The sequence below is a fragment of the Scyliorhinus torazame genome, chromosome 10 (assembly GCF_047496885.1).
Source record: "Scyliorhinus torazame isolate Kashiwa2021f chromosome 10, sScyTor2.1, whole genome shotgun sequence".
NCBI lineage: Eukaryota > Metazoa > Chordata > Chondrichthyes > Carcharhiniformes > Scyliorhinidae > Scyliorhinus > Scyliorhinus torazame.
In genome coordinates, this window is record NC_092716.1 from 159,580,779 (window position 1) to 159,599,901 (window position 19,123).

General features: G+C 43.3%; 2 protein-coding genes across 7 annotated transcripts in view; one reads left to right on the top strand and one right to left on the bottom strand.

The window, feature by feature from the left end:
* LOC140430996 (activating molecule in BECN1-regulated autophagy protein 1-like) overlaps positions 1 to 2,208 on the bottom strand; it is a 629,857-nt gene extending 627,649 nt beyond the window's left edge. Inside the window, exon 1 of the mRNA XM_072518877.1 lies at positions 2,036 to 2,208. The gene's annotated coding sequence lies outside the window, so the exon portion shown is untranslated. The remainder of the gene's footprint in view (positions 1 to 2,035) is intronic.
* Positions 2,209 to 5,661: 3,453 nt separating this feature from the next.
* Positions 5,662 to 19,123, top strand: part of atg13 (ATG13 autophagy related 13 homolog (S. cerevisiae)) — a 197,843-nt gene continuing 184,381 nt past the window's right edge. For 4 of the 6 annotated variants that reach the window (XM_072518887.1, XM_072518881.1, XM_072518884.1 and 1 more), the window contains exon 1: positions 5,662 to 5,838. The gene's annotated coding sequence lies outside the window, so the exon portion shown is untranslated. The remainder of the gene's footprint in view (positions 5,839 to 19,123) is intronic. The other 2 variants (XM_072518883.1, XM_072518885.1) reach the window with 1 other exon arrangement.

The following is a 19,123-nucleotide window of genomic DNA, read 5'->3' on the forward strand; positions in this document are numbered from 1 at the left end:
ACAGTAACTTCCCTGCTCTTCGAAATAATATGATGGATTGTTTTACAGAGAGATGAAAAAAAGTTAAATATCATTTAACATTTAAATATCATTGCTATATCTTCAGAATTTGCTCTGACACCTTTCAAGCATTCCTGAATAGATTTGCAGGAAACACTCATCATTCCACAAACCATTCTCTCATCCATATTCTCCAACTTCCTTCTCTGTTTTGTCCTAATTTCATCACATTACAGTACAGTAATTGATCCAGATTTTCCCATTTTGTTCTCCTCAGCTCCAGCTTCTCCTTCTCAAAACCTGTGCCAAAGTGAAATATTTGTACCTGAAAACTTGCTGCAATACAATGCCAGTAAAAGCATTATGTTGGCATTCAGCACAAAAGATTAAAGCCTTTCAGGCTTAAGTGACCCGGATTAATTTATAAACTAAATTTGATTTCACAACTGTTTGAAGGAATTTTACAAAATCAACACCAAAACACCCTTACGGTCATTGAAATATAAACAAAAATATGCTACAAACATTCTGCAGATCTGGCAGCATCCATGGATAGAGAAACAGAGTTAACATTTGTGTCCGCTTAACCTAGTTTCTCTCTCCACAGATACTCCGAGACCTGCAGATTATTTCTGGCACTCAGGTTTTTATTTTTGCTTTTCAGCACCTACAATATTATGATTATGCTGACACTCATTGGCATAGCCAATCACCCTCGCTCACCTCCCCGCAAAAGTGTATCTCATGAAAATTTCCTCATTTAAGCCAGTCAGATCAGACTCAAAAATTATGAGCAAGTCCAATCATACTGCTGGTATTTTATGGGAACCTTTTGATGCATTTTTAAAAACATTCTCCTTGTTGGGACAAATAATACATTTTGCCTCTTTGAATGAATCTTTATAGCAGTCTGTTTTGCATCAAACACTGAATTTTTGAAACGGCAGTTTCTTGAATATGCTGTATTTAATAGTTGTTTGTTGACTTCAAAGTTTCATTTGCATGTATGAACAATAAATATATAGCTTTCTCCCTTTCCTCAGACCCCAATTGTTTGCACCAATTGCCACTTACTTTACACCAATTTTTCAATTCCAGTTTATAGTAAAAAGATTAAGCAACTTTCAGAATAAATTTCTACTTAAAATACCCTGTTGTGAGGCTGCAGGTATTTCTGGGCCATCTTAAATGTAGTATTCCTGACCATCCTCAATATTGTTCTCTTAGAAACAGATTTTTAAAACAGAAGGTTAACAGCAATGTTTGCCAACATAATAATTTTTTTAATGTGGCGAGAGCTTCTGCCTCTACTACTCTTTCGGATCTTTGATCATCCTTTGAGTGAAAACATATTTCCTCATCACATCTAATCCTTCGACTAAACATTTTAAATCTATGCCCCCCTATTTTTTTTACACCTCTGCTGCGAGAAATAGATAATCTCTAGTTACTCTGTCTTGGTCCTTCATAATTTTACTCACCTCAATTATTTCGCCCCTCAGCCTCAAACAGTTTGGTCATTATTAAAATAAATTGAAATATCACGAGATTATGTTAATTAAAGTTATTTTATCTTATCTTATGTTCAATTATTTTGAAAGATTATCCTTTATCTGGGTCTTTCACTTAAAAAATACAGCATTAATGGGAAATGTCATTTAAAGGCCTATTAAATTTTAAGTAAATTATACTAAATTTGTCAAATTAAAAATGTAATAAAAGGGAGTCAGTTTCACCTTTTCCAGCCCCACTCAATCATACCGACTGCCCATTTTGTGCTTGTAAAATTGATGGTTAAACACAGCCTGGGCAGACATTTTGTGTAGGACTCCCCCTCCTGAAACAACATTAAAAGTCTTTCCCAGTGACATGTTAAATAAGGGCAGCGCTTCCCATTCATGTAATTACCAAAGGGAAATTTCATTCCTGAAACTGAATTGTGAGCGAAAGAGTAAAAGTCCCTGAGAGATACCATGACAACTTGTCTAAAACACAGAATACCAGGTACAAGGTTCTGGAGTTCTGCCTCATTTACCTTTTGGGAAGACAGATAGGAAGTGCCGGAGATCAAACAAGCCGGTTAGAGTCCATTACTGAGCAGAATGTAATTGTCTGTCAAAGGAACAAGCTTTGGTGTGGCCTAAAATCCTTACACATATTCCATGATTTCTTGTATTAGAGACATCAAGGACTCTCTAGACCCGGGTAGTTGACACAGAGCAAAAGATAGCATCAGGGGTCAGGCAAAAGCAATAGAATCCACACCATCGACAATTCACACCAACAGGAAGTTATCACCGAGCCCGTCAGACAGCCAGGCCAGAGTAATTGAAATTGCTCGATAATTCTCTGCTCATGGAACTGGGTGCCGGGCTATTTTCGCAGAGGGTTGTTCCAGGACAGAAAGGGCCCATTCAGTCCATGTTTTTAAACACCCAAATCATCACAAGACCTCAACTTTTCACAAAATAATTATGTGTTTTTAAAAGCACACCATACGCTAGTCGACCTATTGAAAGGAAATTCAGCTTTCATATTTCATCTTGTGCACTATTGACATAACATTTCAAATTCAAATCTTATTTTTATTAAGATGAAGGAGGGCAAAGCAGATGCCAGGAACCTAAACTGGCTGTTTATTATTTGCATAAGCATAGGAGTAATCATTCTTCCACATGGCCTTTCTGCAATCAAATATGGAACCAGAAACCGCTAAATTTGGCACTCCTCCTTTTGAAGACAATGGAAAGTGAATTATGTTACTCTGCATTGTCAATCTCCTTGTGCAAAGGTTCGGAATAAAGCACTAAAGTTCTTATTGGTAAGAGTACCCTTTAAAGACCAAGACAATTTGGTTTTTCTACAGGCTATGCAGTAGCTGCACCCTTTGGTGATTGGACCTGCAAATACCAAGGTCTAAAGTTAACATGTATTGAATTAGTTGAGCTTAGCTGAAGCTTGGAGAACCACATCTTAGTGGGGTGGAAAATTACCATTATTTTGATACATTGCATACAGACCTTCAGGAAATCCCAATTAAATACTTTTTGAAGAGTCACAGTTGTAACTGAGGGAAGCATGGAACTCAACTTGCACATAAGGTCCCACAAGCAGCAATTAACCATTGATCAGATAAACTGAGTTAGTAATGTTGGCTGAAGGATACATGTTGGCCAGAACGCCAGCACTTTGTTCTCTGAACAGTGCTATACATTCACCTGAGAGAGCAGATGGGACTTCGATTTCATGTTTCACCTGAAAGACAGCACCTCCAGCAATGTACCATTCCCACAAATACTGCACAGAAGTCAGATTATGTTTTTGGATGAGATTTAAATCCAGAAATACAATTTCTAGGCTTTGAAAATTTAAATTTAAATTACATGGGAAATTCTAAATAATTTGAAACGACAACCTTCTGAGTAGAGGGCTTGGAATCCGCACAGTGCAGAAGGAAGGCTTTTGGCCCATCGAGTCTGCACTGACCCTTCAAAAGACCACCCTCCCTAGGCCGAATCCCCTGCCCTATTCCTGGAATCCCACCCTAAAGAACAATTTAGCATGGTCAATCCACCTAACCTGCATATCTTTGGACTATAGGAGGAAACTGGAGCACCGAGGAAACCAACGCAGACATAATAATCACTTATTGTCACAAGCAGGCTTCAACAAAGTTACTGTGAAAAGCCCCTAGTCGTCATATTCCAGAACCTGCTCAGGGGGGCTGGTATGGGAATTACACCCGTGCTGCTGCCTTGTTCTGCAATACAAGCCAGCTGTTTAGCCCACTGTGCTAAACCAGCCCCTACATGGGGTGAATGTACAAACTCCACACAGTCACCCAAGGCCAGAATTGAACCCAGAGGCTGTGAGGCAGCAGTGCTAACCACTGCGCCACCATGCCACCCAAGGCTAAAACCTATTTTTCTTGATTTACCACTCTCAAAAGGAGCATGATTGAAAACAAAGTAATGTGACTTATGATCATGTAACAGGGTAGACCACATAAAGACCACCATCTTCCACCATACCACACTGCATAAGATTTATTTACCACTTTTATTTCATGCAATCATTTGTCAGTATTCCTGTTGGCCATCTTTCAAAACAGTCAGTTTTCACATCTGAACAGAATCCATTAAACTTTGCCTTCAAGTACACATATGAATTGGATAAGATCATGAACGAGTTCAACTGACACTCACTATCCAGACATGGTACCAGAGGACTATCAACATTTGTGGAACATATAAACACTAAATAAGGAGTGAGCGGCACTGTGGCACAGTGGTTAGCACTGCTGCCTCACAGCTTCAGAGTCCCAAGTTCAATTCCAGTCTCAGGTGACTGTCTGTGTGGAGTTTGCACTTTCTCCTATATCTTTGTGGGTTTGCTCCGGTTTCCTCTTTTTGTCTACTGTGTACGTTTCCGTAGAAAAATACTTTTCACTGTACTTCAGTACATGTGACAATAAAATCAAATCAAATCTAATCAAAAAATCAAATCCCACAGTCCAAAGATGTGCAGGTTAGGTGGATTGGATATGCTAAATTGCCCTTTTGTGTCCAAAAGGTTAGATTGGGTTACAGGGATAGGGTGGAAGCCTTGGCTTAAGTAAGGTGCTCTTTCCAAAGGCTGGTGCAGACTCAATGGGCTGAATGTTCTCCTTCTTCACTGTGAATTCTATGAAAATTCTATAGATACTGCTCAGTGCCAGCTCAGTTCCCGTACCAGCCTCCCCGAACAGGCGCCGGAATGTGGCGATTAGGGGCTTTTCACAGTAACTTCATTGAAGCCTACTTGTGACAATGAGCGATTTTCATTTCATTTCAGTGTGTCCAATATTATCCGTTATTATTTGTGATGCTGTATCCTAATGGGAATGATGAAAGAAGGGAACACTGGGCATTAAAAAAACACAGGAAGGCGTTTTAGGCATTGCCTGATCAAGGGATTCTCACACAGCTATTAAAGGGCATAAAAATGTGTGTACTGAGAAACGAATCAGCCCTTCAAATTGATTTGATTTATTGTCACATGTATTAGTATACAGTGAAAAGTATTGTTTCTTGCATGCTGTGCAAACAATGCATACCGTACATAGGGAAGGAAGGAGAGACTGCAGAATATAATGTTACAGTTATAGCAAGGTGTAGAGAAAAGCTCCACTTAATACGAGGTAGGTCCATTCAAAAGTCTGATGGCAGTAGGGAAGAAGCTGTTTTTGAGTCGGTTGGAACACAACAAATGGTGTTCTTATAAGAAATTTAGTATTTCCCCTGCAACGTATATTTAAATTTCCAAAACAAAGCGATGGTATTTCTGCATGACTCTCGCAGCAACTTCATTCTGGGAATTTGCAGCCGGACACAATGTGGAAACTGGATTCCGTGCCGCCATTTGTCTCCTGGGAAATGTAGTCTGTTCTAGACGCAGTGCACGCCGTTAGTTGTATGCCAGGCGCAACTGCAAAAACTACTCAGCAGTTAACATCCACACATTCACCGCATCTGTTTGGTGGAAATAACACCTTACTCCTCTCACCACAATAATAAGGCACGGCAGTGAACAGTACTTATTACAGTGTATTTGATTTGTGTCCGAATGATTCTCCGTGATGGTTGTACCGGGTGATGGTGAATGTGCGTGTTAGGGTGAAGTGGCCATGTTTACGGAGCGTGGCGGAGGTAAACAGAGGCTGCGAGGCCGGGGCCGGCGGCGCCGCTGCTTTTTGTTGTCGGGATCGCGGCTTTATTGGAGGTCGCGGGGCGGCTTTCCTCCCTGACATAGGAAGGGCGAGTAGTGAAGCGGGTTACCGTGTCCGCTGGAATGTGAGAGGTAAGTGACAGGGGCGGGGGTCAGTCTGAGACGTCATCCCTCCCCCCTGCCCGACAGCGCCTCTTCACCCCCCCCCCCCTTCATTGATCCCTTGACAGGGACCACAACCCACCTTCCCCCCTCATCTTGACAGGATCCACAACCCCCCTTTCCCCTCATCTTGCCAGGGTCCACAACCCTCCTCCCCCTCATCTTGACAGGGACCACAACTCACCTTCCCCCCTCATCTTGACAGGGACCACAACCCCCCTTCCCCTTCATCTTGACAGGGACTCAACCCCTTCCCCCTCATCTTGACAAGGTCCACAACCCCCCTTCCCCTCATCTTGACAGGGACCACAACTCACCTTCCCCCCTCATCTTGACAGGGACCACAACCCCCCTTCCCCCTCATCTTGACAGGGACTCAACCCCTTCCCCCTCATCTTGACAAGGTCCACAACCCCCCTTCCCCTCATCTTGACAAGATCTGCAACCCCCCTTCCCCCTCATCTTGCCAGGGTCCACAACCCCCCTTCCCCCTCATCTTGACAGGGTCCACAACCCCCTCCCCCCTTCCCCCTCACCTTGACAGGGTCCTCGACTCCCTCCCCCCTTACCTTGATAGGGTCCTCAACCCCCTTCCTCTCACCTTGATAGGGTTTTCAACCCTTCCCCCTCCCTTCACAAGACAGGGTCCCTTACACTTTTTCATTTTTTCCCCCCAGTGACAAAGCTTTCATATTTACTTTATGTACTTATATGTTTCATATTTTTTGCAAGCGTGAGGCAATACATAGGAGTTGTTGACTAATTGAAAAGTTCATTTAAGGAGCTGGCATGAGCACTGCAGGTCGAATGGCCTCCTTTCTCAAAAGTAGAAGCTGGGGATCTACAATAAACGCAGGAAAAACTCAGCAGGTCAGACAGCATCTACCTGATAAACCCCAGAAAAGTCACATTGGACTCATGAGCTTAACTCTGTTTCTCTCTCCATTGTTGCCAACAGATCTGCTGAGTTTATTCCAACACTCGCTTTTATTTCAGGTCTCCTTACTCTTGCTCTGATGTTGAGAAGCCAACTGCATTTGTAGCACCAAGGATAACTTTGAACAATCATGGCATTTTAAAGTGCTCTGGAGATTAAGCACTTTTCTTAGCACGACTTGAAACAGTGTTTACATGCTTGTAATGGAATTATGTTTAATTGGAACATTTCAGCATACAGGTCGCAATGGTTTTTGAGCTTGTCAAGTGTCTGCTTTCTTGCATTTAGTGACACTACAGAATGTCTGAATGTCGGCTGTGTCCAAAGTTTCCATGTTATACACAAGGTCAAAGTTTATGATCCAAAAATAACCATCAGTCAGAACTGGGATATGATGTACCACAAGCCTATTACTCTAGATTTACTGCTTATTATTGTAGAGCCAGTATTATGTAATCAGTAGTAATAATAAAGTTTATTATTATTGTCTGTTGTGTACTCCTGACTTTGGATAATCAGATGAACAACATGCTTATGGACAATATTCCCGTAACAGTCTCCCCGAACAGGCGCCGGAATGTGGCGACTAGGGGCTTTTCACAGTAACTTCATTTGAAGCCTACTTGTGACAATAAGCGATTTTCATATTCCAGCCTAATTTAAGAATTGTATGAAACGTATGCCTATTAAATCTGTAAGTTGAAACAACGGTGGTTAACTTTAACATTAAACTATTGAGCCCACTCTATCATTTCAAGAACCTGAAAGTCAAGGTCCTTTTCAGAAAATGATACAACATAGAAGGGTTCATTCAACCCATCGTACCAATGCTGGCTCTGAAAGAATAACCTAATTAGTCTCACTCCCTGGTCTATCCAAAAAGCTGTGCTAATTATTTTTCCTTCTGAAAGTTGCTATTGAATCTGCTTTTCGATAGTGCATTCCAGATCATAGCTAACTGCGTAATATTTTTTCTCATCTTGCCTCTGGTTATTCTGCCAATTTCCCCATGAGGCTCTTGAACTCAGGGCCACAGTTTCAAAATAAGCAATCTCTCATTTAAGATGGAGATGAGGATTTTTTTCTCTCGGAAGGACATCCTTTGGAATTCTTGATCTCTGACATCAGTGGAGGGTGGGTCATTGAACATATTCAAGGCCCAGTTAGACAGATTTTTAAATTATCAAGGGTTATGGGGGGCGGGAAGCAGGCATGAAAGTGTAGTTAAGGCCGCAACCATATCAACCACAAAGGGCCAAATTTCCTACTCCTATTTCTAATGTTCTCAATTTCATGACCGTCTTGGTAGAAGTGATCACCGCACAATTATTTTGGAGACAAAATCCTATCTAATGGGATAGATTCCGATCAGATCTCCGATCAGATCTAACAGCTCAAAACCCTGCATCCATCAGATTCTGTGGATCATAAGTAACAGCAGAATTGTACTGAAACGCAAATTGTAACCTCACCACTTCATCTCTTACTCTACCATTATCATCATATCAAGAAAGCAAACCTTGTTCAATGAAGAGTGTAAGACTGCATGTCATGAGCAGCACCAGGCACATCAAAATATGAAATACCAACATGATGAAGCTACAAGTAACTGTAATCATGCTAAATAGCCAAAGCAATGTTCTATATACAGAGCTAAGAAACCCCACAAACAATAAGGTCCCCCAAACTCTGCAATCCTGTCACATCCAGTCCTATGCAGTGGTGCACCATTAATCAAATAACTTGAGGCTCCATGAACATTGCCATCCTCAATGTTGGAGGAGCCCAGCAAGTCAATGTAAAACCCAAATTAAGTATGTGCAATTGCTTTTAGCCAAAAGTGCCAAGTAGTCAATCCATCGTAGCCTGCTCCTGAGGTCCCCAACATCACAGATGTCAGTCTTCATGAAAATCGATTCACTCCATGTGACATCTAGAAGCTGCTGATTTATGGAAGGCAGCAAAGATTACGAATCTCGACTAAATTCCAATTATAATGCTGAAGACCTGTGCTCCAGAACAAGCTGTGCCATGGAACTGATTGCAGTCTTTAGTACCATTTGCAACATGCTCCCTATCTGAATGCAGTAATGCTTGGACTGGTAAGTGGCAAGTAACATTCATGCCACACAAGTACCAGGAAATGACTATCTCAACAAGAAGGAACTATCTCCTTTTTGAAAATAAATTTAGAGTACCCAATTATTTGTTCCAATTAAGGGGCAATTTAGCATGGTCAATCCACCTACCCTGCACATCTTTGGGTTGTGGGGGCAAAACCCACACAGACACGGGGAGAATGCAAATTCTACACGGATAGTGACCCAGGGCCGGGATTCGAACCCAGATCCTCAGCGCCGTAGGCAACAATGCTAACCACTGTGCGACGTGCTGCCCTGGAACTATCTCCTTTTATGCTCATTGGAAAGGTCATCCCTGAACCCCATCATCAACATCCTGGAGATTACTAGTGATCAGACGTTGAACTGGATCAGCAATATAATTATCATGGCTACAAAAGCATATCAAAGGCTGGGAATGTTGTGGCAAATAACTCCCATTTTGACTCTGCCAACGCTGTCTGCCATTCACAAGGTATAAGTCAGGAGTGTGAAAGAATACTCTTCACTTGCTTGGATTAGTGCAGCTCCAAAAATCCCCAAGAAGCTTGACACCATCCAGGACAAAATGGTTCACTGTAAGCATTCATACCTTCCATCACCAGACACAGTGGCAGTAGTAACACAGAATCTTTTTCTTCAAAATATGTTTATTAAAATTTTACATAAAATAACAAACAAATCAACCAAGGCACGGTGGCACAGTGGTTAGCATTGCTGTCTCACAGCACCAGGGACACAGGTTCAATTCCAACCATGGGTGGCTGTGTGGAGTGTGTAATTTCTCCCAGTGTCTGCCTGGATTTCCTCCGGCTGTTCCGGTTTCCTCCCAAAGTCCAAAGATGTACAGGTTAGGTAGATTGGCCATGCTAAATTGCCCCTTAGTGTCCAAAGTTGTTCAGGTTGGGTGGGATTACAGGGATAGGGTGAGGGAGTGGGCCTAGGTAGGGTGCTCTTTCAGAGAGTCGGTGCAGATTTAATGGGCAAATGGCCTCGTTCTGCATTGTAGGAATTTTATGTTCTACAAACGAAGAGTAAAAAAACACAATCAAAATTACAAGTAAATCTGAAACACATACACAAAATTAAACTTAAAGCCCCGAACAGCTGGCGGTGTCTAGATCCTTAAAAAAGGAAATAATAAAAGGTTGCCAGCTCGGATAAAACATCCTCCCTGGACCCCCCCCCCCCCCCCCCCCCCCCGATGGTAAATTTACTTTTCTGTAAGTATCGGAATTACATTAAATCACCCAATCAGGTAGCAGAACTGGGCAGAATGGGAGATCTCTAACTAAGCACTTCCAGGCTATCAGAGAGGCAAAGATGACAATATCCACCCCACACCAGAGTGAAATGCTGATGAATCTGAAATGCCTAAGATGGCTAACAATGGACTTAATCCACCAGAGAATCTCCAATATAGTACTAAAAAGGGAAGCCCAGAAGCTGGCATTTTGGGGGAGGACCAAAATATATGTGTGCAGTTAGCTGGGGCAAGTGAACAACAATCACACCTGTCCTCCACATTTGGGAAGAACACACTTATTCTTGACTTAGTGAAGTGCGCCCTATGTAACACCTTGAACTGAATTAAGTTCAGTAAGAAGTCTTACAACACCAGGTTAAAGTCCAACAGGTTTGTCTCAAGCACTAGCTTTCGGAGCACTGCTCCTTCCTCGGGTGAATGAAGAGGTATGTTCCAGAAACATATATATAGACAAATTCAAAGATGCCAGACAATGCTTAGAATGCGAGCATTTGCAGGTAATTAAGTCTTTACAAATCTAGAGATGGGGTAACCCCAGGTTAAAGAGGTGGGAATTGTCTCAAGCCAGGACAGTTGGTAGGATTTCACAAGCCCAGGCCAGATGGTGGGGGATGAATGTAATGCAACATGAATCCCAGGTCCTTTTTAAATTTAGTTTGCACGGTTATGCAATATGTAACTTGGGGACTGATTTATGAAATATAAGATTTGTAAGCCAATTTAAATTTTTTTTTTAAATGAAAAAGGCCATCCGGAACTCTTGGGTCCAGATCATGTGGGTGTGATTGGCAGGGAGCCCCCTAACGTCTTTCGCACCTATCCTCCAACTCCGGGAAGAACCTGCTCATGGGTGTCTTAGTAAGGTGCGCTCTGTGCACAACCTTAAGCAACATCGGGCAGGAGGAGGTGGAGTTGATCCTGTACAGCGCCTCGATCCAGAGTCCTCCCCCAATCTCCCTGCCCAGCTCCTCTTCCCATTTCATTCTGGTCTCATCGCGTGGGGTCCTGAGCATTTCTATGAGTCATCCGGAAATGTTGCCACATTTGTCCAGCCCAGCCATTGTGTCCAGAAATGTGTGTCCGGGTCACTGGGGGAATGTTTTTGTCTCCTTGCGGAGAAAGTCAAACAGCTGCAGGTACCTGAGCTCGCCCACGTTTGGGAGTTGGATCCTCTGAGAATTCTCCCAGGATCACCAGTCTACCGTCCATGGACATGTCCTTCACTCTGTCCCTCTGTCCTCCTTCCACGTCCCAAATGTGGAATCTATCCTCGTCGTTATGAACCTATGGTTGTTGCAGATGGGAGCCTCTATGGACCTTTTCCGAACGACAAATAAATCTATGCATGAGGAAGCCTTGTGCACGTGGGAGAAGAAAGGAGAATTATTTTTATCTCCGGTGATTGATCCTCCTCGGGTCTACCCCCCTTCATTGGTGCATTGAAGCCCCTCACATTCCATATTACTCTTTCCCCCCCCCATCCCCCCCCTTCTCTGCCTCCAAATATTCCCCTGCTTTTTGATCTTTGTTCCTCCTGAAGTTCTGTTTCTCCCCCCCCACTTCCCGCCAGGCGTTCCCTACTGGGAGTCGCACCGCAGCCTCCTCCTTCACTGTACTGCCGTACACCAGCCTGTTCCCTCGTGTAGCAGCTCCCCAAACAGGCTGTATCCTCTATTGACTCTTCAACTACTTCTCTCCCACCTCTGCGCCTCTGCCAGTGTTCGCCACTGCACTCTCAACATTTGCAGCCCGCGTTCTGGCCTTTGCCCTCTATCATTTGCCCAGTTCATTTTTCTGGACAAATTTGTTTTTTTCCTCTGGCAAATCAAAATAGTGCCCTTTACCCTGGTATGTGACCCATAGTTTGGCAAGGTAGAGCATGCCAAACCACACCCCACGTTCATACAGCATGGATTTGGCACTGTTGAATTCTGCTCGGCGCTTGGTCAGGTCAGCACCAATGTCCTGGTACAGACTGATGGAATGTCTTTCCCACTTGCACCCGCTCGCGCTCTTTGCCCACCTTAGGATCCGCTCTTTGTCCTGGTACCTGGAGTCTCAAGATTATCACCAGTGGTGGTTCCCCCTCCGGGGGCTTGGCGAAGCCCTCCTCACCGACTAGCTTCCCGTGGATCACTGCTTCGTGTTCTGTGGGGTTTCTCTCCTCTGTTCGCTCCAGTAGCCCCACGATTCTCAGATTCTGCTGATGCGATCAGCTCTCCTGGTCATCGACTTTGTCCTTCAGCCCCTTCTGGATTATAACCAGGCTCGCTAACTCGGCCTCGAGTTCCGCGATCCAGTCCCCTTGGTCCGTGGCAGCTTTTTCGACGTCCCTTGTTGTCATCTCCTGCACCTTTGGCCTCCGCTCCATATTCTCCATTGCCTCCCTCATGGGGGTTGTCGTGGCTTCCACTAGCGTCTCAACAGCTACCAGGTGGTCTCTTCTCATCTCCTCCCTATGTCCCTGGAGCTCGGTGATGAAACCTGTCACTTTGTCCATCAGCACCTGGGCCTGCGCTGGGAGCTCTGTGGGGTCAACCCTCACCCGTTCTGTGCCTCCACGTGCAGTTTCCTGCTCCGAGGCTAAGGTTTCCCTCCCCTCATCTCTACTGGCTTTTCACCCACCAGCCTCTGCTCCTCCAACTTCGGCTTCCTCCGCATGTACGCTGTGTAAGAAATAATTCCCCCCCCCTCAATGACGGCCTTAAGAGCCTCACGTAGCACGGAGGAAAGAATTGAGTTGAACTTGTTTAATTTAATATAATCATCATCATCTATGGAGGTAGACAAATGCTTGCAAAATTTATTATCTGTCAGGAGAGTAGTATCCAATCTCCAGGATGGGCATTGGGCAGGGTCAGACTCCAACAATGGATCAGCAAAATGTGGGGCATGGTCAGAAATAACAATTGCTAAATATTCAGCCGCCACTACTGAAGGGCAGGAGAGCTCCATTCAAAATTTAAAAAAACAATGCAGGAAAACACCTGATGGACTTGTGAAAAAAAGGAAAAAGCCATATCGCTCGGTTGCAAAAAAGCACCACAGCTCCACCCCCCCCCCCCCCCCCCCCCCCCCCCCCCCATCTGTGCCATAAAAAAGACAAAGATTTGGAACAATCCAATTCTGGTCCAAATCACAGTTCTGGTCACCTCCTAAAATCGCTTGTGCAAGTCAAGTTGGGGAGAGAGGCTAAGAGAGAGCTGATGAAACTTGTTGTACCAGTTAGGGGCATATACATGACGAATGTTCAACAGGAAGCCACAGACCACAATATTGAGGTCAGCCATAACCTGAGAAGAGGACAAATGAACATTCTTATTAATTAAAGTAGCCATAGTCCTGGCCCTGCCATTGAAACTGGAGTGAAAACCCTGCCCAACCCAACCCTTGTGTAACCTGGTCTAGTCCTTGACGGGCAAGTGGGTTTTCTGCAAGAACACAACATCGGAGTTTAGGCTCTTAAGATGGGAGATTATCCTCGACCGTTTTACTGGGCCATTCAAACCCCTAACATTCCAAGCAACAAACTAATGGGAGGTTTCCCGCCACCCCTTAACCTGGAGTCAGCCATTCCCAAAGAGAAATACCAAACGAGGGACATTGAAAAGCAAAACTAAAAAGATCCACCCAAGATCGCCACTGAGCCAAGTCAGATAACTCGACAAAGGAGGACCCGCAGACAACCTTCCCACCCCAAATACGTCATATTGAAACAGGAACAAACAACACCTTATCCTAAAACTTACAGTTAAGGAAACATAACTAATATAAGCTCTAAGCTAATTTTTAAAATCTATTATAATGATCTGCAGACAGCTCCTGCCACCACTCCTGTTAACTATCCCCTTGTTAGCAGGGAGACTCCCAACTGAAAAAGAAAACCTTATTAATGCCACACTAGTGTTTAATTATCGCGCCCAATGCCAATGAGGAAAAGAGAATGGGAACAATAAGTTAATGTAAAAAGACAAGTAGCAGAGATTTCTCCAATTTAACCAAAGGCACACACAAACACTGAACATTAAAATACATAAAATACAAAATGCCCGTCCACAGAACCATAAAATAGATTAAACAGCGTCCAATTTGAGCTTTCAAACAAAGGAATCCACATCCTACAGCATGTCAGAAAAGTGATATTTTTCCCCAACAGTCACTCAAAGGGGAGCTAGATAGGCCATTCCAAACCTGACTCCATTCTTATACAAGATGACTTTCACTCCGTTAAAGGCCGATCATTTTGCTAGATGGGGACTCGTATCTTGGTACAGTCTAATGGAATGGCCTTGGCACTTAAGATCACCATGTTCCTTTGCACATCGAAGAACCTTTTCCTTTTCTTTAAAACTATGAAAAGACATGATCGCCGCACAAGGTGGATCTCCAGAACGAGGCTTTCCCACAATACGAATGTTGTGCTTCCTGGATCTATTTTACAGGTCGTTCAGTTTGGCTTTTAATGACTTGTTGCTCTCAACCACTGAAGTAAGATCGACCTCTAGAGAGATGATCCAATAACTCTGATCTGATAATACCATCTTCATGCTCTTAATTGTAGCTCCATGAGCTTCGATAGATTTATTTGTGTTTTCAAGAGCCAAATGAATGGGGGCCAAGGCCTCCTCAGTCGATCTTTTAAAATTCATTGCCAAGCTTTAATGGTGTTTATCCAGCTCGCTCACCAAAATGCTGGTGGGAGCTTCAGCTGTTAATGGAGTGGTCGGAGAGGTCAAATCTACCCCCACCATCTTAACCTCCAGAAGATCAGTCGATAGATTTCAGCTGAAATTCATCTTGCCATTGTCTTTCCTGGACGCCTCCAAGAAGGGAAGACTCTATTCTGCCAAATTACAAGAGTTTCTGAGAAGTAAAAAGTTTGTGGCGCCAGAAAAAAGGGCAAAAAGATCAGCTTTCCAATGGGAGCCACCTCGTGCGTGTTCTTCCCCATACATCGCACCACTGGCAGTCGACACAGAATCAACTTTATCCCAATATTGTCAAAAAATCATTTTTTAAATATTTGAATAGAATAATAATCTTTATTGTCACAAGTAGGCTTATGTTAACACTGTAATAAAGTTACTGTGAAAAGCCCCTAGTCGCCACAGTCCGGCGCCTGTTCGGGTACACAGAGGGAGAATTCAGAATGTCCAGATTATCTAACAGCATGTCTTTCGGGACTTTGTGGAGGAAACCGGAGCACCCGGAGGAAACCCATGCAGGCACGGGGAGAACATACAGACTCCACACAGACAGTGACCCAACCCCGGAATCGAATCTTGGACCCTGGAGCTGTGAAGCAACAGTGCTACCCACTGTGCTACTGTGCTGCCCTTCCATATGGAAAGCCCTTGATGGTACCAGGGATTATTACTTGAGGAATGATGATGGCCAAGTTACCAGTGCTACCAGTGATAAGTAGGAGGAGGAAGAGTCATTGTTATGCAACCTGGCTATTGTGAACAATTGTTTAATGGTTCAGATGATGAGCAGAATGATGTCAAAGGATTTCCACGTGAGGTTCTGTCATTAATTCATTATGGTATATATTTGTTGTGTTGGATAAAATGTATATACTTTGTAATGTTTTAAAATATATAAATGTTGGAAAATTAATATGAATTCTTTAATGTTGTTGCATTTTACTTTATTCCGTTCTGGTGTTCATTTTGGGCCCAAATGAAGCACAAGTGAATCCCTCAAACATAAAATTCAACTCCCTGACTTTGGTTTTGAATTTGGTCTCAAAAATTTAACGTTTTCCATGTGTATGCAGTAAATATTTGTCATGTTTGTTGGCATGTTTTCTGATTAGTATGCATTATTTTAATATAATTTTGCTGATTTTTATAGCTTAGAAACAAAGAATTAATTTTTTTAAAGAAATATTTTTATTCAAATTTTTACATATTTTCAACAAACCCCCCTTACAGAAAAAAGAAAAACAAAGAACACATAAATAAACATCTTACAACTACATCACAAATTCCCCCAATATACAAACCCCGCATTAAGCAACAATAAACACAGTAGAAAACACAAAGTACACCCCTCCTCCCTCCCCCTCTGGGTAGCTGCTGCTGCTGACCGCCTCCTAATGCTCCGCCAGAAAGTCTAGGAACGGTTGCCACCACCTGAAGAACCCTTGCACAGACCCTCTCAAGACAAATTTTACCCTCTCCAATTTAATGAACCCTGCCATGTCGCTGATCCAGGCTTCAGCTTGAGTGTTATGGCTAATTCTGAAAACCAAGTCTTTGGGAAAGATGTCAAGGCTTTGAAGTGAGTGCAGAGATTTACTAGGATGGTAACCGGGATGAATGAGTGACTTGTTAGTTGGAGATTCAAGAGAAACTGGAATTATTCTCCTTCAAGTAGAGAAGTTTATTGGAAGATTTAATAAATTAATTAATCAAATTAATTAATTAATCAAAGGTTTCCACTCGGGGTAGTTGCTAATCAGAGAACATATTGTTACATTAATGAGAAAAGAACTGGGAGAAAAGAGTTGCATTTTTACACTAGGTAATGATCATTTGAAAACCCATTCAATAATAACTTTCAAAAGAAAATTGTTTATATTTGAAAAGGAAAAAATTGCAGGGTTATGGAGAGATACCAGGGGAGTGGAACTAAATTATTTTATTTGAAAGAAGCGCAGGATTGATGGGCATAATGGGTTATGGAGAGATACCAGGGGAGTGGAACTAAATTATTTTATTTGAAAGAAGCGCAGGATTGATGGGCATAATGTCAACATGTGCAATATAATTTAAACACCCAAAGTATACCAGGGCAGCACGGTAGCATTGTGGATAGCACAATTGCTTCACAGCTCCAGGGTCCCAGGTTCGATTCCCGGCTTGGGTCACTGTCTGTGCGGAGTCTGCACATCCTCCCCGTGTCTGCGTGGGTTTCCTCCGGGTGCTCCGGTTTCCTCCCACAGTCCAAAGATGTGCAGGTTAGGTGGATTGGCCATGATAAATTGCCCTTAGTGTCCAAAATTGTCCTTAGTGTTGGGTGGGGTTACTGGGCTATGGGGATAGGGTGGAGGTGTTGACCTTGGGTAGGGTGCTCTTTCCAAGAGCCGGTGCAGACTCGATGGGCTAATGGCCTCCTTCTGCACTGTAAATGCTATGATAATTCTACATGTTAATATTCACCACCTGGGGAGGAATTGAAATCTTAGCTGACGATTTCGTTAAAAAACTTCATTGCTGTGCTCCAGTTTGACAAAATACACTGGATTACTCATTCTCCTGTCAGTTATGTATGGAAAAAGAAAAGATCAAAAACGATTTTTAAAACTCTTCCCATACTGATGAGTAATTTATTTGCAAGGATATAATTTTAAAGTTACCATCTATCTCTAGCTCATAATAATGAACAGCTAAAGTTTAATATAGGATCTGTATCAGTATCTTGCTTCCTGACAGAACATATACATGGCAGAACTTGCTGCAAGTGTTCAATACCAATATGTCCATTGTGTGACAATCTCTTTCTCACCCTGTTCTCACATTGTTTTCCTTTTGCATTGTAAAGTGTTTTTTAATGTTTCTTTGTCTGGAGTATTGAGAAATCCAAGTTGTTGCTACATGGATAGATGGGAAGCCAGGGTTGTTCTCAGAGCAGAGAAGGTTGTGAGAAGATTTGGATTGGATTTGTTTATTGTCACGTGTACCGAGGTACAGTGAAAAGTATTTTTCTGCGAGCAGTTCAAATAGATGTCCATGAAAGGAAAATAAAATAAAATAAAATACATAATAGGGCAACACAAAGTACACAATGTAAATACAAAGACACCAGCATCGGGAGTGTAGTATTAATCAGGTCAGTCCATACGAGAGTCATTTAGGAGTCTGGTAATAGCGGAGAAGAAGCTGTTTTTGAGTCTGTTTGTGCATGTTCTCAGACTTGTGTATCTCCTGCCCGATGGAAGAAGTTGGAAGAGTGAGTAAGCTGGGTGGGAGGGTTCTTTAATTATGCTGCCCGCTTTCGCCAGGCAGCGGGAGGTGTAGATAGAGTCAGTGGATGGGAGGCAGGTTCGTGTGATGGGCTGTGCTTTGTTCACGACTCTCTGAAGTTTCTTGCGGTCTTGGACTGAGCTGTTGCCATACCACAGGGATTTTCAAACTCAGGGTCGCGACCCACAGCTGCATCTCGGGTGAGTGTCTGGAGGATCGTGGAGTGATCGGTTGTGGCGTTCCCAATCGTGGGAAGAAGTTCCCAACTGCCACGACCAGCTTTTAAGAATGCCGGCCGCGGGCAATCCCCGATTGGTTACGGTGTTTGAGGGGGCGGGCGGCGCGAGGCTGGGCTGTGTGCTGGTCACCGCGCGCAGAGCGGTGGGGTTGGGGGGGGGGGGCGGTGTTGCTAACTTTTGGTTGGCTCTTAATTTGGCTCTATTTAATCACGTTTGCTCTGGAGTCGCCAGGTATCTTTCGACACTGCCACAAGGCTCAGAACCGAATACTGATCAATGACGCGATACACCAGTTAGTAAGTTCAAAAGCAATGCTCATTTATTTACACACAGTCAAATCTATTCATACATAAACTCTACAAACTAAACCACCACTATTACTAAGGCCTATACTTAGCTTCGGGCGCCCACTCAGTCAGAGGAACAATGGCCGTTGCTCGGTTCTGAAGCTGCTGGGTTGAGCTGTTTACAGGGTAGCAACTAGGAGCGTCTATCTCGTAGCGTGTGTTGACGTGGAACTTACTTGGTCTGCTGTAGCTGCTAGGCTGGTCTCTTCGCTGAGAGCCAAAGCCAAAGGAGAAAGATTCTCCCTTGGGTGATACCTCTTATACTGCAAAGGGCTTCACGCTCTTTTGAGCAGGCCTTGAACTTGGCCTCAACGAATTGAATCTTTCCCAATCATCGTAATCGATTTTCCTCCAATAGAGGGGTGGTTCCCTGAT